Below are 27024 nucleotides of genomic sequence, written 5' to 3' on the forward strand. Positions count from 1 at the left end.
TCGAGGACACCAAGTCTCCAATGAACATCATTATGCAGAATGTGCAGAAGTGGTTGATAATTACCTATGCTAAATACCCCATGGCATGCATATATTATTAATAAATAAAAATATCTGCACTGTATATTGGATAAATGTTTTTATCACACATATTTCATGCATACACACACACACACACACACACACACACACACAAATGCATAAATATTTATACACTAACTGCAGGCTTCACAACTAATGTCAAAAGGTTTCTGTTGAACTAAACTGAGTAAATGCAAATAAAATTATTAAAAGCAGAAAAAATGTTTCTGTCATTTCCTTCTGGGACAATCACAGTGTAGAAGCAAAGAGAAGTACTGAAAGCAAAAGAGCATCTAAGAATGTGTGCTGTCATGGACAAATGCAGTAAAGTAATATGAGGCATAGGACTTTAAGGAAAACAATATTTACTGAATATTCCGGAGAAGCAGATTGCTTAATTATAGAAAAATATCAGCTAATAACAAAAAGTAAAACATTTCAAGGTTTGCTACATTCCAGGTGAACTACCATGGAAAGGCACATTAAAATAAAGGGTCACAGTAAAAAAAGAAGCTCTTTCAAACGTTTAATGTCAGCTGTCCTACCTAAATATAAAGCTGTTTAAAACACTGACTGTAAAGCAAGTTTGCTGTTTCATCAGGTTTGTCTGAAGATAACACATTAAGCACAATTTTAAAACATGATCCAACATAGCCTTGTGCCAGCTAACAAGATTCAGCCAATGTATGTGCACTTCTAATTTTAACGCCCATGTTATTTTCTGGTAACAATAATTCACTGTCGCGTGTCTGTTTGTGTAAGTGCATTTGTATGTGTGTCTGTATAAGTGTGCGTGTGTGTGTGTGTGTGTGTGTGTGTGTGTGTGTGTGTGTGTGTGTGTGTGTGTGTGTGCGCGTGCGAGAATGTGTATGTATCACTGTCTGTCTGTCTCTGTATATGCATGTGTGCACTGCTACAATGCTCTTTGTTTTACTTTTCATAAGTGACAATGCGAAAGAATGCTGAAGTTGGCAAACATTCTTAGAGTAAAGGGAAACCTAGGCTGTCTGATTCTGTGTTTTCTGAGTATGGTTAAGGAAAGCGCAATTTTTTCATGGTGTTCAGCAAAGTCTTATTGGTAATCTCTACACTAATCTTAGTATGCAACTATAGAACATCTGCATTAAAATTACCACAAGTTCGTATTTTTTTCAAGAAATATCATAAAGGCTTCAGCTAGCTCCACATAAAAACAGATTATATGGGAATGTGGTAACCTGAGGAGACCTGTACAGAAATGATTGCATTCTGCAGTCTTTCTGATGCCATGGCAATACATTCTGTTGCTGCCTGCAAGCTGCTTCCCTCCTTGACAACACAATGCTCCCTGATTCCCCATACAGTTTAAACCATCTTAAAAGAACAAAATGTTCCTTTTCACGCTGATCAGGGAACAATTTCTGCAAGAGACTTTTTTTTTTGCCTTCTGCACTGCATGAATTCAATTAAACTTGGCAGTCTGTCAGTTACGTAACAGTTCCAGTGACTCCCAGCTAATTGTGTTAAACGTGCCACTTTAACTTACCCATCTGCCATATTCCGACTTCTTCCTACATATTCCTTCTTTATAGTACACCTGATGGCTCTACTGTTATTATGGGGGGGGAGGGCAGGTAAAAGTGTCACTAGGTTATAAAGTGGGTAGCACCACAGGTTTATTAGTTTAAACGTCCAATGAACAATGAGGCATCATCGTCATTTAAACCATTTATATCTCTGCTTCCTTCTTAAAAGCTCAAAGTAAGTACAAAGCATTCAAACAAAGCATGTTTTGAATGCTGTTTCTCATTATCTGGAAGATGATTTGAGGTATCTGCTTAACCACAGCTGTTAGCAATGCCATCAGCTTCAGCATACTGTTGAAATACGTTGCCCTATAATGAATAAATAATACATTTAGAAATCTGTGTCATTTCAGATATTATAATGCTATGCTAGAGCTTAAAAAGCATTTTTCATGGCACGGCACTACAAAAATGTATATCATGTATTTTGACCTGACCGATTCTCTAGTACTAGTTGCTAAGCATTTTCATTCTTCAGAATATGAAATTGTTGATTTGCACTTTGTCACAATTTCAAGTAGCCCCACCACATGTAATGTGCCTGATATTATTTTGAAAGCCATTGTATGAAGATTTAATTCCGCGCTGTAAGTCATTGATAATGCAGGGATTTAAGTACATGAGTCACATAAGCACCTGTAGGGTCTTTTTTTTTTTTTAAATAATATAGTTTAAAGCTTTGGCAGCTGTTTCTGTGCACTGCTGATGACACTTCCACTAGTAGGAAGGCAAGCGGTTGTGCTTTCCTATGAAACAGATTTCCTGCAATGCTTATAAAAAGCACTATTGTCATAAACATGAATTACAATTAGAGCTAAGTGTAATGTATTCTAAGTATCATTTTATGCCTTGTGATGGCTTACCTGCTGTTAAAGCCAACAGAAATCCTGTGAAAACTGGCACAAAGTAAACAGGAATACAGGGCAAGTGTTTTCCTTTCTTTTTTCATAAAATAATATGCTCTTCTAAGAACTGTATATAGTGCAGATATTAACAACACTGACTTGCTTTTGTTAAGGGATCACCCACCACACCAAATATGCTTAAAATGAAGATGATTGCATTGAAGAGCAGTTGTTCCCTTATGTGACGCCTGTTTACCATTGGGGTTTGTGTAGAAAAAGTGTTGCTTTGTGTAGCAGTCCGTTGTAAATACATAATAAATAATATAATTGTAGCTTCTGTGTCTTAAGAGATGTTGCACTTATGTGCTACAAATCTTGTACATTAAACAGAGAACAGACAGTGTTGTTAGATGGTACAAATTTACCTTTAACAAATTATATTATTTTATAATTTTACTTATTTGCACTTTGTTGACCAGGTAAGCCCCTCTAGGCCAGTGGCCTCATTTTAGCAGAATCCCAAGGAGGTATTCATAATGACAAAGGGAAATTTGACCAGGACTCTAGGGAAATTCTCCTTCTCTTTTCATAAAGTGGCATAAGGTGTTTTACGTAAACACAACTGAGCTACAACCGACTCACACAGATGAGAACTCAGGTTAATGTTTAATCTAAAAGTTGGCACACTCAAGAATGCAGCACTTCTCCATCCACTGTGTAGTGCACTTCTGAATCAGTGATGGAAAAAAAATTAATCCAATTAACTGATGTGGGAATAGAATCCACAGTCTTCTGATCTTCTAGTATCAAAGGGAAGTATGCTACCTTTTGAGTCACTAACACTGCACAATGCTATGTTATCTATATTTTATTAATCAGACAAAAGTTGTTAATTTGCAGTGCAAAAAGCAATCATCCTAACTAATACAATGCCTATGAAGTCTACAGTCTCTCAATGACAATCCCAAATGTAATTTTGCAGGCATGTGAGGTGTTAAGTGGTGTATAATATTAACCATTTCTCAATTTTTGTGTGCATTTCTAGGAATTACATTATTGTGATTGTACTGACAGAATAAAGGCAAAAGGAAGGAGGAAGATTGTAAAGAAATGTGCATATCAGTACCAGAAGCTCTACAGGGACAGGTCTGACAGCTTAAACTACAGACACTTCATGTAAGAAGGCAGAATTATTGTGACAAAAACATAATTATCAAAAGGAAATTCATAGATAAGTGTGTGAGAGCAAAATAATACAATTTGAAGATAAGAAACAGATAACAGTGTGGACACAAGAAGGCATCGTTTTACAGAAAGAGTGGCAGATGACAAGCCCTTCTCAAGGATGTAGTCTAGCAAGAAATAATTATGAATCACAGAAAGGCATGGAACCTATACACTAAAGTTCATTTGAGGGGGTGTTACAAAAAAGAAGTTAGATGCGGCTTAAGTATCCAGTAAACAGAATGCAACTGAGTGTCAGGAAAGGAAAAACATCTGAGCAATTGATCACATCTGGGCTGAACCACAAGTAGGAGACTGAGAGGACAGTGACAAATGCAAAAGGAACACAGGGAAGTATTTCCATGGTGACAGACTCCAGAAGCACAGCGATAACAATTCCACACGAATGAGATGCTCTCTAAAGAGACAGAGATAAGAGTGCTGTAATGAATCAAGAGGAAAGCTACCATAAAGGATTGTGGGTTATGGAAGAAGGCCGAGGAGCTGTAAGTTCTCTCACTAGATGGTATAAAACAAAGGGGCAGAGCCTAGATGCAGAAGATCATGTCAAGGAGGTTTGAAGTAGTCATCCTTAATAGGAATGAGAAAATCAGGAGACAGGGCACAGCCGTCAAACTTCTGGAGTCAACTATTCATTATATTGGCAAATGTATATCTTCATGGCAAGTAAATTAACCCCATGAAATAGTTAAAAGAATATGAAGTGATGAAGGAATACCATGAAGTATTCAAGATGGCATGAAACAAGTAGAGAAAGGGGGGAGGTACAATGTTAAATACACATAACTGGCCAACTAAACAATGTTATTGTCACCTCTTACAATCAAGCAAATGTTACGTAACAAAATTTAATGTAAGGTCCACAGTGTAAAGAACAAGTAGTGAAACATTGACTAGCTCAGTCAAACTGTCTTTAACTGGACATATATCCACAAATACATTTTCCAAGAATCCTAACAGCCTATAGCCAGCTCACTGACCTGCACAAACCTGCCTGAAAAATCTCAACATTTCATCTGCAAATATACCACACAATATAAAGATAAAGTGAAGACTGAACAAATAAAATGGAATGCAGTGGAAAGATGACATTCTCTATACACCACAAACAATACAAAAAATGAATTTAGGCAAAACCAAGTATATTTCTTTCCTTGATAGGTCTGAACTCATGGTATGAATGCTTTAATTAGCAGAGATGTATGGTACACAGAACAGTTGCTTCTCACCTCCTAAAAATCAAAGTTCGTTAACAAGAATTCCTGTTTTTGGACTTTTGCATGAGGGAACTCAGCTTTAGTCATTTGTTATTCAGGGACAGTGCATCTGGGGACCAGTTTCAATCTCTTTGTCTGCCTTTATGAATTTTATTTCTAGTTTTGTGCAACAGATGTAATGCATCATATTCATTGTGCTCCATTGCGTCTTTACCCTCGTCATTGTCACAGATATACAAATTATTAAAAAATATGTGATTCCAGAACTAATCCATTCAATGTATAACACACACAAATTGTATTGATATGCTTACTCCTAGGTTTTTTCCTGAAAGTGATCACCCCACAGTACACGACTATTTGTTACAGTGTTATATCTGTGTTATTTCATTGTATGTCACACACTATACAGGTGTTATGTGTGTGTTATTTCAGTGTATGTCACACACTATACAGGTGTTGTATCTGTGTTATTTCACTGCATTTCATGCACTATACAGTTAACTAACAACCTTAACCTGTTCCATTTGCTTTTACTTCACTATATCTGTTTGTCTTTTTCAGCTTTTTCCGGTTAAGGGTCGCCACAGCAGAACTCCGGTCCGCTAATGATTGGCAGTAGATTTTTATGGTGCCGAGTTGCCAGCCCAATGCCCAACCTTCAGCAAAGGCATGCCCATTCACACATGTCTTTCGGAGGCCACTCGACCGCGGGGAGGACATGCACACTACACTTTTACTTCACTATATCTAAATTTAGTTAATCGGTTTATTATCTGAGTGACTGATTTAGTGCACTACATTCTGTGTCACTTTATGTGTTGAAATCTGCTGCAGATTATAGAAGGCATTTTTATCAACTAAAATGTCTTTGCCTTCACAAAACGCATCATCAGAAGGAGGCACCAGATGATATGGAATCAGGGAGTAATTGTACAGCTGCTTATTGGACTGCTACTCAACACAGTGTAAATGCAAGGATGTGTTTAATAAATATAGTAAATATAGTTCCACTGATGTAACTAAAGTAAAAACAACATGCCTTCACAAAGCACATCATTAGAAGGAGGCACCAAATGATATGGAATCAGGGTGTAATTGTACGTCTGCTTATTGAATGGAATCAGGGTGTAATTGTGCCGCTGCTTATTGGACTGCTACTTAACACAGAGTAAATGCAAAGACATGTTTATTAAACTTAATAAATATAGTTCCACTGATGTAACTAAAGTAAAAACAACATGTCTTCACAAAATTCATCATCATAAGGAGACACCAGATGATATGGAATCAGGGCGTAAGTGCACGGCTGCTTATTGGACTGTTATTTAACACCGCGCAAATGCAAAGACATGTTTATTATACTTAATATAGTTCCACGGATGTAACTAAAGTAAAAACAACATATTTTAGAATCACAGAGCTCGCTTTACATAATAAAAGTTTAATTATAACAGAAATAAACAGTAAAAGGATAATTTTATATGACTTTTAAGTAATTAAAAGTGAGTGAGCTATCCTTGGTTTGGAGACAAAGCCAGAGACGTACGATTACATTGGTTTGGACATGTGCTGAGGAGGGATGCAGAGTATATTGGGAAAAAGATGCTAAGGATGAAGCTACCAGGTAAGAGGAAAAGAGGAAGGCCTAAGATAAGGTTTATGGATGTGGTGAGAGAGGACATGCAGATGGTTGGTATGACAGAGCAAGATGCAGAGGACAGGAAGAAATGGAAACAGGTGATCTGCTGTGGCGACCCCTAACGGGAACAGCCGAAAGAAGATGATGATGATGATCCCATTCACGGCTATCACAAGAAACCTTTTTTAAATTATTTCAGGTATCAAATTGCCATAAGTTGAGTCTTCTTAGAAGCAGGATATAAATGTCCCCATATTCTCTACATCAAAATGACTGTTTACTGTAAACGTGTTAAATAAAATTAATTTTAAAGGTATGGATATAAACTAGTAATAATCTGGAATAGTTGATGTAAATATGTTTAGTAATATGATATTTCTGTATTGATTTGCATGCATGAACAAGTGCAGCACATTGCTTCAGTTAAACAAATGCTACCAGTGGGCAACATGCAAATCAAAAAGAAAGCAAATCAGAATACAAATGACTAAATCATATCAATGTCATGTGCTACTGATAAGAGCATTGTACCATCACAGTTAATGACATTAGTAATAGTAATGTGAAAATAATGAAAACAAATATGATGCCATTTACTTTCTCACTCACAGTCTCTTTCCTCACTTTTTTGCTCTCTAACAATGCAGTGCCTTATACTGCATTCCCATGAATATAACAAATGTTATATATTGCTTCACCATGAACATTAAGAGCAAATCAAAATGTGGCAGCTCAAGTTGGATAGAAATTAATATCCTGACCACTGTCTGTAACTATCATGCACAGAACAGCTTAGCATTTGGAGGCTGTACTAATTTAGTCATTTATATAACACCTTACTCAAGGTTATATTACTTCAATTATCCATATAGCATTGGGTAAGGTGCTCCGTACATGACTGCATGCTACATTACTTCAAATACTATGGTATTGTCTGTATAACTGAAGTAATACAGCCTTGTGTAAGGTGCTCTGTCTATCACGGTATTACTTCAGTTTAGCACACAGCACCTTAGCATTTACTTCTGTCCCAGCTTTTTCCATGTAAAGACCATAATGCCATGAGTTGCTTTAACATTGTCATTTTAAAATGTTGTATGTTGCTTCTCCATGATAAATTCCAAACTAAACTGTTCCAGCTCAACCCAGGTAAAGTGTCTCATTCAGAAGTAAAAATACTACCATGCTCAGAAGTACAGTTGGCGTACATATTAATTCTGTTGATACAGCACATTTTAGCATCTTGAAGCTATATTAATAACATTGTGCAATGGGCACCTTATATGTGGAGGTATTACTAAAGCATGCACAGAATCACATGATAACATGCTTTTGATCATTTGTGAGCAAACAGAAACATGTTGTCTTATATCACTTCCCTAATAAACAGAAGACCAAATAATATTAGAGCAGATTTACAATAAACCGTAATACTCATCTTTCTTATATTTGGTTGTTGCCAACATTATCATAGATCACAGAATAGTGTTTGTTAAACAATCCAACAATGTTGTTATGTGTTTCTGTTGCTCACACAGAGCATGGCATCTCTGGCTATATTACTGTAATGACACACAAAGCTCCTCAAATGTAAAATAACATGAAATACTTTTCTTGTTTTTATATGACTATTACCTCTTAGTATCCAGCATCAAGGAATAGAGCTTGTCAAACAATCATGACCTTACTGTTGTATGTTTTTACTAAGCACAGCTGAGCAGCTGGAGACTGTGTTAATTGAATTGCATACAGGACGCTGTACATAAAAATAAGTACAATATTTATCTTGTCTATACTTGGCTATTGTTTTTCATTATGATGCATCAGTGAATACTATTTTTCAAACAACGAAGACCCTGTTGGTGTAGGTGTCTGTCACATACATGACAGCTTAGCATCTGGAGGCTGTACTGAGCCAGGTTTTCTCAACTGTATTATGTCAGCTGCAGACAGTAACATACAGCAAGATGGCTCTAAACCTTTGTCAATAAAAATAACCATGCTATATTTTGCTTTCTCATTAAACAATGCATCACATTATATCTAAAAAATATAAAATAAAATATTCATGTTGAATATATATTGGTTATTTTTTCTCTTTATCAAGTATTACCAAATAATGCTTGGCAATCAAGATCACATTGCTGTATGCTGCTTCCCTTTTAAATAATGTAACAAATTATATTTGCAAGCATAAAATATGGAATGCCTTAATAGTGATAAAAGGCAAATATAAACAACAGGAATAATTTTATTTTACATATTCAAGAGTCACAGTTCAATATATATGCTATTTTAACTATCCTTTACTTCCACCATTGTTGTCTCATTACCCCATTGCACTTTAATGGTACAACACCAATGCTCTGCAATCTATCATTCAGCACTGACAAATACTTGTTTATACATTTGTTGGTATTCATGATGGCTACCTTGAAAGTATAAATAAGCAGGAGTTTCTGACTCTGTGATTAACTATGTAATCAGGTTTGTGATAGGATAGCAGGAATCATGAATGACATATAAATCTGATTGTAAATGAGCATTACGGTATATTGTTTTACAGAAACTTCTCATTCTTAATCAGAAGGTCACTGTAATGCTGAGAACAGTTTCATGCTGTGCTATTACTGTATACAACAAGGGGGCATGACCTCAGCAGAGAAGCAACCTCTGTCCTACAACCTGGACAATGCGTACTGTGGTTACAATATTAATTTGTAGAAAAGGCACCTGACACATCTGCAAAGGTTTTCTCACCACCAGGACTCTCTCTGAGTAATGCCACTGCACAAAACACTTTACATACAGCCCAGTCTATCCATACTAGTTAACATTTATGGTTCAGTGGGTCACCTAGCAGCAGGCAAATCACATTCATAAAGATACATGTTTTTTTAATCAGCTATGGAGTGCACAAATCTGTCTAGCATAGCGTTATACGTTAGTACAATTTCATGAAGCATGTGAGGAAAAAGTAAGGAGACTCCTATTGCATCATGATACACCTTGATGTTTTTAAGGCTTCATAGTAGAAATCTGATACATGACTAGTTAACAGTCAAGTGCAGTCACTAAATATCAAAGTAACACTACAACAGATGTGATCAAAACTCATTGTTTCACTCAAAACTACTCAACATCAGAGGTCTACATCCCTGCATCATTGCTACTTAACTATATTAACTGTGAGATCACTGTATCTCAGGGAAAAGGGAATTCTCCAAAATAACACAACAGTGGTCAGTAACATACATCAAACAAAATATTCTATTGGGATCACATGTAGACAGTCAACATCTAATGACCCACAATTAAGCCTAGTACTCACTTGTTTAATTATATGTGCTATTCTAAGCATTTCAGTAACACTAAATAGCACTGTCAGTAGTGCAGCTGGTAGCACACTCACCTTTGGTGCAGCAGGCTGTGGGTTCTATTCCCACACCATGAAGATGGATGGCTAACACTCCAGCCCAGCATAAGGGGAGTGCTGTACTCCTGAGTGTGTTGCCCTTTGGAATAGATGTTAAACTGAGGCCTCTTCTGCTTGATTTGGTGGTAGATGTAAAAGATCCCGATACCCTGGCCAAACTTCACCTAGTAGGATAAATGCCATCTTGGGTCTTCCCTGAAAAGAGATTACAAGCCTAGTGGGACTAACCCTCTCAACAAAGGATTGATATATGAATTGTAGCTTTATCAGATATTGATTTAAACTAGTAGAAGGCTAAAGCTCAAGTTAAAAGTAATATTTAAGTACAATACTGAACTGATACCTTACCTTTGAATAACAATAATATATTTTCAGTTGTTAGACACAATGTTTATTGCATGCCAGGCTTCATTGGTGTTTTTTGTTAATACATTAATCTTTATTAAACTGTCATACATAGTACTCATTCCATGTTTATGATATCTTGAGTTTCTGTAAAGTAGTATTTATTGCATTACATAAAGTCATTCTTATATTTTGTTTTCATATGATTTCTGGTATGCACTCTTTGCATTAATGTTAACCTGTTAATTTATTATATAGAATACAGGCAAAAGCTTAAGGCCTGCAACTCTAAATATGAATTAAATGCTACATCAAAATATAACCACAAAGCCTTCTTTGATTATGCCAGGAACCTCAGAAACAATACACAACACTGCACTGAGTTGATATCAAATGGTACCATCCACTCTAACCCCAAGGATATTGCACATATTCTACGGGACAAATTTCAAACTTTTGTGTCTACACCCTCCATGCTTCCTCCACCAACACAATATTCAGTCAGCACCTTCCCCTGTGATTACCTCAAAACAGGTGCTAAAATCTTTCTCCATCCAGATAACATACAAATGATTTCCTTGTTATTATGAAAGTCTGTCATACATACAAACATTTCAAGCACGGGCATTGATGTCTTCTAGACTGCCAATATACCAAAACATTTGTTCCCACAATAAGTGTTCGGGCTGTTCTTCAAAATATCTGAACTAGTACTTGCTTTAATGTAATTTGGTAATCTGTTCCATACGTTATCTGCTATCTCAGACAACCAATTAGTACACTTATTATTCCTATAGAATCTTCTACGTAGGTTGTCTGATGGTTTTCTACTATTTTTTGATAACCCCAGACATTCCTAAAGATAGTTGTCTCTAAATGCCCTATATACCTGCATAAGATCTCATCTTAAATATCAGGTCTATATCACATTGTCGAAGTTTTACAACTTCGAACGCTATATGGTTGAACTCATATGTTCAAAATTGTAAAACTTCAAAAACTTAAAAAAATAAAAATAATAAAAAACATACATGATGATTGTAAGCAGGGGGGCACCCCCGATCTTTAAATATACCAACTCTGAGATTGCACTACAGTATACTAAAGGCAAATCTTCCCTTTCCGCACTGTACTGCCTTGTAGTGCGGTCTCAGAGTTGGTATAGTTAAAGAGCGAGGGGTGGGCGGGTGCAGCCCCCCCACATGGGTGGTGCAAGGGGTCTTGCCCCCTGCTTTCAACTGCCAGGTGATTTATTTATCATTTTTTTTTTTTTTTTAGTTTTCAAAGTTTTACAAATTCAAACACATGGGTTCGACCATATAGCGTTCAAAGTTGTAAAACTTCGACAACGTGATATAGACCCTTAAATATCTATAAGTGACACTGTACAAGTTCAGATATTTTAGTCTTTCATAATAACTAAAGTTTTACATCCATGGATGCCCTTGGTATATTTCCGCTGTACTCTTTCTAGTTAACTCTTGCTTATTTTCTTATAAGGTTTCCATATTGTTATTGCATATTCAGTTTGGTTTGGTAATGTAGCTAACAGATAATGACTTCATATTTTTGATTTCCTAGATTTATAAATATTTTTATACAACCTATAGTTCTATAACTATCTTTAGCCAATTGGTTGATATGATTAAAAAAACAAAGCCTTCCAGCTTACAGACTCCCTTCTAAACGTGTTTAACGTCATTCTTTCTACTGGTTATGTGTCTGTATCTTGTAGAACAACTCTTGCAGTCCCCTCCACTTGGATGGCCCAACCACTGACCCTGGTAATTACAGACTGATTAGCCTTACCAGCCTCTTTTGTTAAGTAATGAAATGTACTATAATGAAATTCGTAACTAAGGATATTGGCAGTTTAAGTCCCTTGTCCCATACCAATATGACTTTGTGAAGACTATATCCTGCCAACTTAAAGTGTATTGGTCAAATTCTGAAGCACATTTATTTTGCAATTAATTTCACTCTCCATTATACTCCCCATAGTAAAGTTTCAAGTTGTTTTACAAAAAAATGAAGATTGCAATGTAGTGTCTAATGTTTTAGTTTCACTGTTTACACAGTTTTTCTCAGGATCCACACCTACAACATGATATCATTGTGGGCATTGGAAAAGTATTGGCATACAACTGCAAATCATTGCAGGTAATCAAACACAACCTACAACTGTAGTAGAGCAACTTCTTGTTTGCATTGCGGTTTCAATACTGAAGTATTACTTGTGTTAACTTTCTGTGAAAGGTGTTCCATCTGCAAGATCTAATTGGCAGCTTGTCTTTGTAGGAAGTAAGAAATGCCTATTGACGTTTGGATAGGAAAGCATTACAAGTACAGTATGTCATGATGTCATAGTAGGAATTTTCAGCTCTGAGAAAACATTTAGGAGGGCATCATTATCAATAAAATACAACACAAAAACTGAACACGTTTTGCACCAAAACTGCATAATTTGGTGTTGCATATGTTAAAGAAGTTATGTCAAATGCATAATTTACCTCAGAATGTGACCAATGCACTTTAACCTGATTGAATTTTTCAAAAGAGCCACCGAGACATTGAATGAATACAAATGTAAGCCCTTTTGTAACTTATTGGATAGCAAACTGGATAACAGACAGAAAGTAATCATTCATGATGGGTGGCACACTTTCTCAATAAATGTTCATCTGTTGGTGGTATTCCCCAGGGATCTGGTCTGGGACTATTACTGTTTGGTCTATATTTCACTGATGTCAAAGCTAATGTCAAAGGTCTCTAGCTGACCAAGTTTGATTATGAATGTAAACTCAGGGCTATCATCAGTACTTAAGATGACACACACACCCTCCAGGAGGACCTTACGCATGCAAAGTCATGGTGTCAGGACCATAGATGAAAGCTTAATGCAAAAATAGAGTACTGTACTCTTTGAGAAACAAGACACAGCCTGCATCTATTACAGAAATAACCCCTCCCTGTAAATGAATACTCCTATAAGAGCACTAGACATGTTCAACCAGCTCATATCAGCTGTCATTGGGAATTTCTTCTTCCTACTCCAATTAATTATTAAAAGCATATTCTTCGTGCCCAAAATAGTCATTTTCCTGTTTCACTCCTCCCTTATCAGACCCGTATAAGAACATAATGTCATCTTTGGCATGCATATATCCAAACATATGGTCCAATAAGAAAAATCACATATCTTCACCAGGACAGTCTTGGGTATGAGTTCCCAAAGACATGCAGAACATCTGAATACTCTGTCACCTCCTTTGTTATTTTCTTTATTCCCCTTATCTAATGAATCTTTTACTATAAATTAGCTCTGCATATATGGCATATATATTATTAGTTCCATACTTGCGTTATTTATTGATTTATTATAACCAGGGTTATCAGGTGATCCAAGGGCCCTTATCCACCCGATTCAAGGCCAAAGGCATAAAATAGCAGTCTTGAAACTCATAATACAGTGAGAGTAAACATTACTTTAAATCAGCATTTGAATACTTAGAGAGCTGTTATTAGCTATGCAGTTTGTCATGTCAGTATAGTATGTATAAGGACCGCATAAACATTATGGACAATGTTATTAGAACTCACAAGTATAGCTAAACCATTATTTATTTGTTTTAGTCATATATTTGTCAAGCAAACCCACTAGGAATGCAATTCTCATTTCAAAGTGATCTAAGAGCAATGACTTGTTAAACGACTTGCTTAACATCACAAAACAGACAAATGGAGACTGAATCAGATTTAGGACTATAGGATGAACTTTAATTCTGTGCTCTAAATTGCTAGATCATGGACAACATAAATATTGATGTTAAGTTGTCAATCTCGCCTTCATTCTTGTGGGATAAGCCCGATCCGGTCTCCTTGGTCTTCACTGCACTTGCTCTAAGCTCTCTTCCACCAGCGAGGCCCTCAGCCATCCGATGTGTCTGTGTGTTTTCCCTGTACTTTTGGTTTTGTTAATCTCTAGTTTTTTTGACTGACTGTGTAGTGTGTGTGATTAGTACTCAGTCGTCGGCTCTCGGAAGCCCCTCAGCCTCCCCAGCCAGGCTTCCAGTGTCAAGCCTTCAGCCCTTGGCTCCAACTCCCTCGGGAGTAATCGGCGCTTCCTGAGCTGATCCTTCCTTCTACTCTGAAGGTTCGGGCTTGGCGCGATTGGCGCTGCTGCTTCTTCTTCATGCCTGTCGGCTCCGGCTGAGCCGACAACACACTCTGACCAGCAGGAACCCCAGGCAAATTTATTAAAACAACTGGCTCGAAGATTCTTCGGCTCTCGATGCTCTGTAGAGAAAGAGATCCAGATCTCCATCGCTGAGCATTATCATCTCGGCTCCGGCCTCTCCTTTAATGGAGCCGCCCATGCTGATCCTCAAGGTCTTCAGACTCTCAGACCATGACACAGAGAGTGGTGAGTAGACTGCTGAAATGCTGATCACAGGCCCAGATACTTCATCCACTCAGTGCCTGTAGATATCTCTTCCCACTCTCTTGCTCCCGGGACCCAGAGATCCATCACCCCAGGTTTCCCATTGGGGAATACCTTCCTTCCCAAGGTTTTCTCCTGATCTCAGGGGAACGACAAGCCCTTCCAGCATCCCCTGAGGTGCCCCCACCCTTAGAGGCAGTGGAGAGTCGGGGAGATTGTCACTGTACTTTGAAGCTTCCCTTCAAGAAGACACAACAGTGATCCTTGATCGAGAGGGTTAAGAGCCACCTATCCTGGTGGATTTCTTCCCCTAGTCCATCAGAGGGCAGACCATTCCACCCGGGGGCATTATCAGGGCAGGATGGTCCATGGCACGTGCAACCATTCTAATACCCCCCTGCGCATATAAATGTCCTAGAGATGAGAGTGATTTTTTAACGCAAGCCCTCCCCTCCACTTTCAGAAGGATCGCCCTACTTAAACCCCCTGTTAGGGATCCTCCACCCAATGGGATCTAAATTTTGCTGGCATATCCTCTTCTCACTTGGGACACCAGTTAGCTCTGCACTTAGTTACCTGGGTTCCCCTTACAGTTTTTTTTCAGTTTCTTTTTTCTTCTTCCCTTGGGAGGATAGTAGGTATTTTTTTTCCTCTAGCTACCAAACAAGATCTGCAATCTCCGCCTATCATCATGGGTTTTACAAAATACATTGAAGTTGTCAGGCATTTGGCAAGTTTTTCTAAGTTTTGTCAAAATGTTCAGATATTTGTATTTTGAAATCTTCTTTAAAAGATAAAGAAGTTTGTGAATACTGAGGGCAAAAATCATAAAACTACTGTCTTGCTGAGTTTCCTCCCTTCCACAGCATGTGAGGGGCAAGTGATGGATATTGGGTATGCAACAGACATTGAGAATAATCTTTTCTGCTAACATGGTGCAAACTGAAAAATGAGATCCTGGTCACGCTTTAATCAATATTAAAAAAACAGGTCTTCATCCATACAAGAATATTTGGAGCTAATGTTGTTTAAAAGTCTAAATACCTGAGATTTAAATATGTTTGGATAGAACAGAGGGGAAGGAATGTATTAGCAGGTTATGGCTACTAGATCTCGGGCACATTGCTGTCCTAATGCAGAGGTGACCACCTCTACTTACAAAGAAGAAATTAAAATATATTTAACATAGCCAAATGGAGGCACTTACTTAATAGATAGAATAAGTCTGGTTTTAAGAAGCTGAAAGAAAAATTAGAAAATGCCACATTGGTGCACTATCAGAAAAAACAAAGACACTTGAACACAGGTGTGATGCAGTACCATTTTTGGAACCAGCATGGGTTTTGCAATTACTCAAGATTTCCAGCTAGTACAAGCTCTTCATCAGGAGCTATTATGTTATTGATGTTAAATACAGTACTTAAGCATCCCCTTTTACGTAGAAATTGAATTACATCAATTCTTTCTAACTGGCTAAAATGACAATTGAAAATGCTTTTCCAGACAAAAATGTGCTGTTGTCTGACTGTATTTGATTTTTTCAGCCCACACACTCTTTTTCTATTGTGATTTTAAACTTGGTGACTTTTCAGCTGATCACTCCTATTATAAGTTTAACTTTGAGTACTCCTACCAGTCTCTTCACATCTGCTCATTCTACTGGACAATGGCAGATCAACTGGGAAGACCCTCCCCTTAGACTCTTAAAGCTTGAAGTTATCTTTTATTTTATACTATCCTTCTCAATTACTACACTCTTCATATTTCAAAATATTAATCATTTTTCCATCTTAATTTTAAAATGTGTAACACTGCGGTGGTGGTGCTGCGGTAGCGTTGTCACCTCAAAGTTAGACATTGCCCGTTCGATTCTCAGTTAGAGCGTCTTCTGTGTGGCGACATGCGTGAACGGGTGTTCCTTCGTTGAAGGTTGTGCGTTAGGCCTGGCAAGCCAGCACGTAAAACTCTACTGCCAATCATTAGCGGACCGGAGTTCTGCTGTGGTGACCCCTAACCGGGAAAAAGCCGAAAGACACAAAAATTTTAAAATTTGTAACACCAGAGACATGACTACCAATCACTGATGAGTCTAGGAACCACTTCTCAGGGATAAGCTTGGGAATATTGCTTTCTTTTTTTGCTCCAGGTGAGAGAAGGAGCAGTTGGTCATTATCTCATTCCTAGAGATTACTAACCACAGGAAAGCCTATGAATGGCTCATAGGAGCAATCTTGGGATTAGAGCTACTACTTTGCTCCGAGTAAGAGAAGGAACAGAGGAACATAGGGTGCTGCTGGTCTCTGATAGGGCAGTATGTAGTGGACTTCTCTCAGTGGTCTAGTTGAAGTTTTGTTGAGAACCTCTTCAGGATCTTTGTGCAGCTTGGCTTTCTGTTGCATCTGATTGTAATAGGTTCTATCCCAGGTATCTAGTAAGAATAGACAATATCAGGTGTACTAAACCCATTAGCATCTCAGTTAATACTACTTCTCAGGAAGCAGCTTGCAACTAGTGCTACTAAGTGCACTTTAATCATTTTACAGTGCTGTTGGTTTTGTCACTGCATTTAAACATTTGTATTCTGCATTCTTGCCTATTTTAATTGTTTGCTGCTTGAGCTACTGTGAACGTTGATTATTTCCTATGGGTTCAGCTTGGATTACTGTTTAAGTTGATTATTTACTGCACTTACAGGCTCTTTTGGGGATTTAAAGTTAGGAGGTTTAAGTCTACACTCTAGTGGCAGGGGAGAGGAACCTGTTGTTATTCTGTGCTGAAAATCTCTGTGGAAACCGTAGTGTGCTTACTGTGATTAACAAGTGGGTTATATTTCTAAAGTACTGATTTTCTGAACCTGTATAAGGGAGTCACATTTGTGCGAGGATTGGAATTGTGCAGTGCTTGTTAGCAGTGACCTGAATTACCGCAGGCACTTAGAATTTGATTTTTCCTAAAAAACTACCTTTGAAATTTCCTCAGTACTTAGTTTCACAAACAGCAACTAGTTTGCACATTGAGGTGCGACCCCACCATAACTTTACTCTTAGCCTTGATTCTTACCCAAGCTAGCCAGTTGTAAACCTCTCTTGTGCCATCCCATTATTGATCACATCATAAGGATCTGTAACCATGGATATAAACCTTCATACTATACCTGCACCCAGTTTAGTGGGCATGGGCATCCTGGGGTATACCTGCACCCAGTTTAGTGGGTATGGGCATCTTGAGGTAGTGGGCAATTGTCTCCTGCTTTCTGACAATCAACTAATTCTTAAACAGACTGATACAGTATGCGAGAGATGTGCACAATGTCACTGGAGGCAAGGCAAGGCTCTCGTGCACAAGGACAGGTGGTCAGAAACACACACACTTTACACCCACCATGCATAGTAAGGACCAAAGGCATAGAACACAAATGCTGAAGCTTTTAAATGTTAATCTTCCTAAACCCTAAAGGCCTCCCAGACATTGCACTTAATATAAGCATCCTCCTCTACCTCAAAAGCATTCTTCCAAAACAACAAACAACACAACACATACAGTTTTATCTCATAGCATCTCAACTTCTAAGCCCATAAGGAAACAACCACAGAATACAACATTTTGGTCACAGGAGACTCCATTGTGAGAAACATGGATGTCCCACTCAGCTTTAGTCCATGTTAGTATAAATGATCTGGGACATACCTCCCTGGAGTATAAGAAGCGATACACGATGGAGCTCTGAGACTATGTGTCCAAGGCAGGTATGAGCCAAGCACTGAGCAGCATTCTACCCTCTCCAAAGATGATGCCACAATATCAACAGAAGACAATTGACTTCAATAATTGGCTTAGATTGTGGTGTTATTTGAAGGGGTTATGATATTTGTCAACCTTAAAGGATATGGTTAACAGACCATGCTGGTTTGCAAGGGACTGTCTGCAGCTGTCCCACTAGGCTTTCCAATACTAGCTGTAACCTTGTCCATCCTCGTAGTGCCTTTTTTAGGCATTGCCAACCTGATAAACCTTCCAACATAGCAAAACCAATCCAAGAAAAAAGTGTCACGGCTCAATGCCAGGAGTTTTTGTGTCTTTCGGCTTTTCCCAGTTAGGGGTCGCCACAGCGGAACTCCGGTCCGCTGATGATTGGTAGTTGATTTTTACGTGCCAAGTTACTAGGCCTGATGCACAACCTTCAATGAAGGTACGCCCATTCACGCATGTCTCCACACAGAAGACACTCTAGCTGAGAATCAAACCGGACAGCGTCTTACTGTGCGGCGACAAGTCTACACAAGAAATTCCACTCCCCACAAGCTCTCCTCACCCTGGAAAATGTGCATGTCTGTGTAGTTACTGAGACATAGTTTAAAGCTACAGGGAGCATCCTGGCAGTGCAAGGCTATAATGCCTTCCACACATTTAGGCCAGTTACTGTACAGGAAGGGACAAAAGGTGGATGTGTCTCAATTTACATCAAAGACAAACACACCTCAAGGCTGGTCAAACTGTGTGACATAGTTGAACTTATTCATGTCCAAATTATCACAGGCAAAGTCCCATACTATATCCTTGCAAGCTATACACCCCCCCCCCCCACTATGACTCAAGAAACCATAACACATATTTAAAACATACTGCAGACACTTCCCATTCAACTCAGCATCATATTGATGAGTGACTTTAATTACCCCACTATAAACTGGAAATCTTACATGGCTCCAAACAGGTGGTCCCAGAGACTCCCAGACTATGTAAACACAGACACCCTGAACCAGCTAGTCTGTACACCCACTAGGGTGCAAACATCCTTGTCCTAGTATTTACAAACATGGGAGAATGTTGTGCTGCACTCCCACCCTCATCTATTGCAATGTCCTCACTTGTCAGGTCAGACCATAAAGTTGTCACCTTTGAAATAAAAATTAAACTTGGGACCCCAGCTAAACCTGGAACCTTTAAGAATTGTTTCAATGCAAACTTCCTATGAGCAAAATCTCAAGCTCTGGAAACTCTGAGAATACTGCTGCCTGTGTGGAGTTGTTCATGAAACCTCTGTACAATCATGCTAATATCTGTACAGAGACAGCTGTACCTATCGAGATTAAGCACTGGACAAACTCAAAAAGCAAACCACCCTGTTGAAATTCCAACATCAATAGGTTGTATAGGAAAAGGAAGAAAATTGTGGAAAAAAAACTAGGAAATGCAATGCACATCAAGGTAAAAAAACTCTATCATCAATCTAAACAAGCAACACAGAGGGTCTAGTCAAGTCTACCAAATACAGTTTTGAGGTAAAAGTAGCTGCCCAGGCCAAAGACAATCACAAGGCATTATTCAGCTATGTCTGCAACCTAAAAGACAATGCATAACAATGTACTGAAGTAATTGTAAATAGACCACCTCAATTGAGCCAGAAGATATAGCAAATCTACTGGTTGGCCAATTTAACTCAACTTTTAGCACTTTCTCCCCCCAACACCCCTCTAGAAATACTCTCAACCATATCCTGCCCAGCTATTACTAAGGAGCAGGCCCTCAATACACTCTCCAAGGCCAAGAACATGGCATCAATGGGCCCGGTTGTACCACACAATTCCTCCTTAGTAGCATGAAGCATTGAAGCATAAGCTATCAGTATTTAACCATACCTTTCAGATAGGCTTCATGTCAAGTAAATGGAGGACTGCAACTGTCATTCTTTTGCACAAGGGTAGGCTATCTACGGACCTACAGACCCACAGGTCTGACTAGTCTTATATGCAAAGTCATGGAAAAGTATCCTGGAAATGATAAACAGTGACATAAGAAACCTTCAAACAATGGATTCAACCTAATTTCTGTTTTGTCAAGTTGTACAGAATGCAAAAAGCAGTAAATATTCTGCATGCAGTAGATGGGTCATACTGAAGGGGACCTGCAGACTCATCCAGGCACCTGAAACACATTTTCAGGAGGTCAAAGACCCTCTCAATGACAATACAGGTCTGGGACAGGGATGTATTATAGGCCTCCTCTTTCAGCTGTTCTAGGATTTCTCACTGGTGTCATGAGCCATGGCTCCAATTGATATCCAGCAGCATTTAAAAAAAAAAAAAAAAAAAAAAAGAGAGAGAAAAAGTGCAGGAGAGACAAAACAAAAATAAATTATTTGGTATCCAGCAATACATTTTAACATCAGTAACTGCATAAATACAATATAAAACAAGATGTCCACTGGGCATCCTACCATGCAGGAAGAGGTGGTAGAGTCAGCTAGTGTGCCAGATATGGGAATCATGTGCACTGCCAGGATGCTGATTAGACACTTTGGTGATGCACCACCATGTATCACACACTACCTGGCAACTGATGGGATGGTAGCGCTTCCTATTCTGGTACCATTCACCCTGTGGACCAGAAGGGGCCCTAATTCCAACATAGGTGCAATCTATTGCACTCTGTACCTCAAAGAAACATACCACTCCATAAAAGGCACACATAATCCTGGCTCTACACCAGGAAATAGATGTACTGACCTACATGTGCCATGAAAACATGTAGGAACTGCTGTGATGTTCTCTAGGCAAAAGCCAGTGAGATCCCCAGAATGTCCTCAGTTTGTGTCTGGAACCCCATGGCTAGTATAGTGAGGGTTATACATACCTTAGTGTCCACAGGATAGGAAGTCCATGCATTTTTCCAGAACTTCTGTGGGCATGAAACATACCCAGTAAGACCCTTATAACATCCATATCCACTCTGAATGTATCAAGGATTTCCTTATTGTCAAAGTTATAATGAGTTATCCTTTGTTTATATGTTTGCCTTCTTGGGCAGCAAGCATTGCTGGACACAAAGAGTTTTGGCCCAGCCAAGACAAGCAACTCACACACCTGATCTGACAAGACATCCCTTTATATAACGTATCTGCAGACTAGGCAAAAAAGTGGGAAAATTTCACTAGGAATCACAAATGGTGTAGAGGATACTTCATTAGCATATGCCGAGTTACATCATTGTTCATTTACATCTCATTACTAGTACATTTGCATAAGCTCATTAAAAGTCATTGCATATTTGTGTAAATGGCATCTATGAATCACAGCTTAGCTGCGATCATTTGCAGACATCGCTGATAGCCTAAACATACTTGTGCAAATGACTATGAACACTGACCATTATGTTTTAAGATTTCTCTGGCTTTCTTTTTATCGATCCCTGACCTTGGGCTACTCACAGACGCACATACTGCACTGGAAAAATACTTACACTGGATCTGTGTCATGACAATAATGATCATCGTGCTATGATACGTTTATAGTTTCCTTCACTAATACATTCTAATAATTTAATTCAGCGTACTAAATACTGTTCAGATATATAGCTGAATGTCACAGGGATTGCTACTATAAATTAGTTTTAATTTGCTTTATTTATTTGCTGAAAAGCTGCATACCAGGATAATTGTTCTAATGTAATAATACAAGGACAAATCTATTGAAATATATTGCACAGTCTCAGGTCCCCGGATCAATCAGAAATTGACTTTTTTCAATGAATTCACAGTACAGAATGTACAGAAAATAGAATGCCACACTGTCTACAGCTCCTTTACTGATTTTATAATGGCTGACACTCCATGTACACTTTCATCAGCCATTATCTCTGCCTTTTTGCATAAAAGGTGTTACAAGAGGCATTGGGTGAGGTTTAAGAAATTTGATATATTTTAGTTATAAGAATGTGTTATTTTAGAAAAAAAAGGTGAACCGAGGAATGAGCACTGAAACAACCCTAGAAGTGAAATTAAATTTAATTTGTTTAATATACACTGTTCAACTTCTAAAACATCGCTGTTTACAGTTAGCTTCATTTCCAGTTGTACTTCTCATGTTAAAGTTGCAAGTGATTTTGCAATACTAACAATCAGAAAAATAAATAGGATTACAGTGTGCTTGATTTGTTTTTTGTTTTTTTGTTCTCTGTTTATTCGTTTTTTCTGCATAACCACACCCATGAAATTATGCCATGACATGTATTAGGTAATGATTTACATACTATAAAACATTCAGGGCAAGGAAAATAACTTATTTTGAAGAAGAGCTTATTCCTTACATTGTGGTCTCACAATTATATCACTACATGTTTTTTTTTTCAGTGTAAGTTGTTCCACCTGCAAGACCTCATTGACAATATAGTCTTCTAGGAAGTAAGAAACTATCACTAATGCATTTAGCATGGAAGTACAGGTAATATATACATAAATGTAGGCAGAAAGGCATTATTTTATTTATTTTTTATTTTTATTTTACATTTGGTAACCGGGAGAGTCCGACTGGACGCAGATCCATTTCAGCAGAGGCCCGGGGAGAAAAGCTCCAAGTTAGTTAATTTACAAGTTGGTTAAATCATTTGGTACAGATGTGATAAGTATCAATAGAGGTTAATGTCAAAGTTACAAGTTGTCAGTGTGATTCTGTGCAGCAAATAGTCATACACAGTTAAACATCACATGATAAATAGGTCACATAAAAATGATTGCTAGATTCTTAGTCTGCACAATAGGTCATACGTAGGCAGTCATACAAAAAGTAATAATATTTTTTTTCCCCCTAGTAGGGAGTGCATCAAAAGAGCAAGTGTTTGCTAGGAAAAAGTTCTAGAGTTGGTTGTTTAATTTTTAGGATACAATTTGAGAGATAGTCTTAGATTAGGAGGTTACTGTTTATTAGGGTTCAGTTTTGTAAGGAAGAATTCTTCATTCATATGGCCAGTAGAGGTTGATTCTACAAGGAACTTTACAGTGCTTATATATTGGTGGAGCTCTTAGTGATTTGCCATGGTCTGGATTATCCTGGGGAGTAGCATAAGCATAGCCAATTATTAGTGTTTTTTTAGAAGGTGTTTAAATTGTTTTGGAGAGATTGTGGCGGTTATGTGGTTTGGAAGTTTATTCCAGGCCTGGGCTACTGTGCAGGCAAATAGGGATTTACCTGCTTCATTTTTGTGTCTGATTACTTGTATTAGATTTTGGTTGCTAGATCTTAGTTCTCTGGTGGTTCTGTAAGGCTCAATAATGCTCTGAAGTGCTGGAATTTTATCTGGTAGGCGGTAGAGCTTTTGTGCTGCTGAGATTTGATTTAGTAGTTATACATGGGGTAGCTCTAGCCAGTCGAGCTGTTTTAGGGATATACAATGATGGGACCTATGTGACGTTTCAGTGGCAAATTTGGCAATCTTGTTGTAACAGGATTCCATTTTAGGTCTTTTTGACTCACATTGGTTAATATGGGGGAGGCATAGAGTAGGATGGATAGCAGGTGGGTTCTAGCAGTAGTAGTTTTAGTATGTGCGTTCATGAATTGTTTGTTTCTATAGAGTAGGCCTAGTTTCTTGCTCACATTTTTGATGGTTTGTGCTGTATGGGTATCAAATTTTAGTTGGTGATTGATTTCTACACCTAGTAGTTTTGTGTGAGGAGTTGGTGTGATTTGAATATTACTTTCAGAATTTATAGTTAATGTTTCTTTTCAGGGATGGGATCTTCCGGGATTGAACAGAATCAGTTTAGTTTTGTTGGGATCGAGAATAAGTTTGATATTGGCAAGCCATGTTTAAGCTAGAGTGAAGTTTGATTGGGTAAGGGTTTGTAGTTCTTTAATGTTTGGGCGGCACATATAATGGTGGTATCGTCTGCGTATTGCACTACTGAGGCAGTGGGTTGGGCTGAAGAGATCTCATTAGTGAAAAGAGAGAATAGTAGCGGGCCTAGGATAGATCCTTGAGGGATTCCTGTGGAAACTGGCAGTAGGATGGACAATTTGTTTTACCATAGTATTGCTTGATGTCGGTCTGATAAGTAACTGTGAAACCAACTTATTGTGGTGGAGCAAAGGATAAGGTTAGACAAGGTTTGGAGAAGCATATTATGGTTCACCATGTCAAAGGCCTTTGATAGGTCTAAGAAGATGGAAGATACAAATAAGCCTTTGTTCCTATGCTGGTTAACTGTGTTGGTATAGGAGAGGAGAGCAGTAGTGGTGCTGTGGGAGGGTCTAAAGCCATGTTGGGTTTTGGATAGCAGATTGTTTTTTTTGGAGGTAATCTATTAGTTGGGAATGTACAACTCTTTCCAGTATTTTGGATAGAGGGGATAGGAAAGCAATTGGGCGGTAATTGGTCAGTTCTAGGGAAGAACCGCCTTTATGAAGTGGAATGATATGTGAAGTTTTCCATAAGGTGGGTATTTTATGTTCAGATAGAGATCTGTTTATGAGGATAGATACAGGATAGGATATGGTCTCTGCAGATATCTGAAGGAAATCTGCAGGTAATTTGTCAGCAGCCAGGGTAGTTGGTTTAAGTTGCTGAAGGAGTTTTGAGATTGTCTTGATTGGGACTGGTTGTAGAGAGAAGATAGTAGTGGCCTGTGTTTCCTTATTGTGGAGTGGGGTGTGTAGTTGTGTTGGAGTGTTTGTGTTTGGTTGGGCATTTGCTAGTTTTTGTATGGTTTCTGTGAAGAAGTTGTTGAATTGTGTGGGGATATTGGTATCATTACTTGAGAGCACAGGGGTAGGGGTGGAGGCTTTTCAAAATTTTTGTGGATTATGTGCATATTTGTTTTGAGTGTTTATATAGTAGTTAGTTTTGTCGGCTTTAATCTGTCTTTTAGCTTTATTACGAAGTTCTAGGTAATTTTGCCTTAGTTTAGGGGATTTATCTTTTTGAAATTATGGGTTCAGTTTGCCATGCTGTCACAGCAGGAGTTTTCAGATCTAAGAAAAATTTTAGGAAGCCTGCATTATGAACTTAATAAAATACAAAACAACACAGTTTTTGCATTAAAACTGTATAATTTAGTATTGTATATGGCAAGTAAGATATCTACAATGCACATGTTATAAGCATGTGTTCTTCTAGAGAATGGTGGCTTATCTGAGGAATTTGCATTGAAGCAACCCTAGCTGTATAATGATACTCAATATAGCTAAGTAACAGGAATGTGTTCTGCTAAAAAAATAAGTACTGATCTGAATAATTATCATTGACGCAACCTTGCTGTGGAATGACTTCATCTGTCACAAATTAAATGGCAGCACATGCAGCCATAATCACTTCTGAAAACATTTCCACACCTTTCCAGTCTTTCATTGTCAAAATGTATTGATTTATTTCCAATTTGTTTACAACGTAGCTGAGCTGGTCAACTGACCCTTTTCAGTCATGGTTCAGGTTACAACTCTCAAATGTCCAGATTTTCTAAGACTGTCCAGATTTTTGCCTCATAGTTTTGATCTGTTTGTCATAATATTTGTGGTTTTCTGGCAAATCACCGAGGACTGCCATCAGTAAATAATGACATAATTTGACTTTCAGACTTCATATCCTTCAGAAAATGCATATTAATACAAACCTGCTATTTTAACAACTTTCTAAGTTCATGAGAGCAATATTTACTGGCCCTATGTTGGGGCATTGTCCCCCCATTAATTTAGACTTTCTCTAGACTTCTTGTTGTTGTAATAGCTTGGAAGGTATGGCCCAGGTAGTGAAGAGTAGCACGTTGCATTACATATTTGATACTATACACAGATAGTGTGCAGAAAAATAGAGATACGCAGAAATGCACAGAGGTATTACACGAAAATGTAGCTACTAGAAGAGTACTACATATAAGAAAAAGCATAGCATACCACAAGAATATGAGGTAGAAAAATATTTAACCAAGAATCACTTTGGATAAGGACTGTCCAGTATTTACCAGTGCTAAGGTTAAGCAATGAAAGCAAATTTGGAGTGATCTAATTAAATTGCACATCATAGAGGTAATTATTTACAGCTCAATGTTTACCATAAAGTCTTCCCAAGTTTCAACAAGGTGAAATAATCTAGCAAAACGTTCAGCTCAATCATCATGTGGGTGATTCGTCTCCACATCCCAGTTAATTATATATATGAACTAACTGATTATGTAATAATGGAAAAACACACACACACACACACACACACACACACACACACACACACACATGCACACACACACACACACACACACACACACACACACACACACACACACACACACACACACACACAGCATACACATAAAGGGTCACTGTAAGTGCACACGTACAAACTGCACCAGCAGTGATTTCCTTATTTGAAACAGCAATGAAGTTAAAATCTGATATCTGGCATAAACAAGTTGAAACTTCAGCCAACTTATATTCATTGAAG

At 38.1% G+C, this 27024-nt stretch overlaps 1 protein-coding gene across 1 annotated transcript in view; it reads right to left on the reverse strand.

Annotated features, from left to right (window-relative positions):
• Positions 1-27024, reverse strand: part of LOC122815179 — a 1312396-nt gene that overhangs the window by 1166750 nt on the left and 118622 nt on the right. The window lies entirely within an intron of this gene.

The sequence above is a fragment of the Protopterus annectens genome, chromosome 11.part0 (genome assembly GCF_019279795.1).
Source record: "Protopterus annectens isolate FY-2018-M chromosome 11.part0, PAN1.0, whole genome shotgun sequence".
NCBI classification, from domain to species: domain Eukaryota; kingdom Metazoa; phylum Chordata; order Ceratodontiformes; family Protopteridae; genus Protopterus; species Protopterus annectens.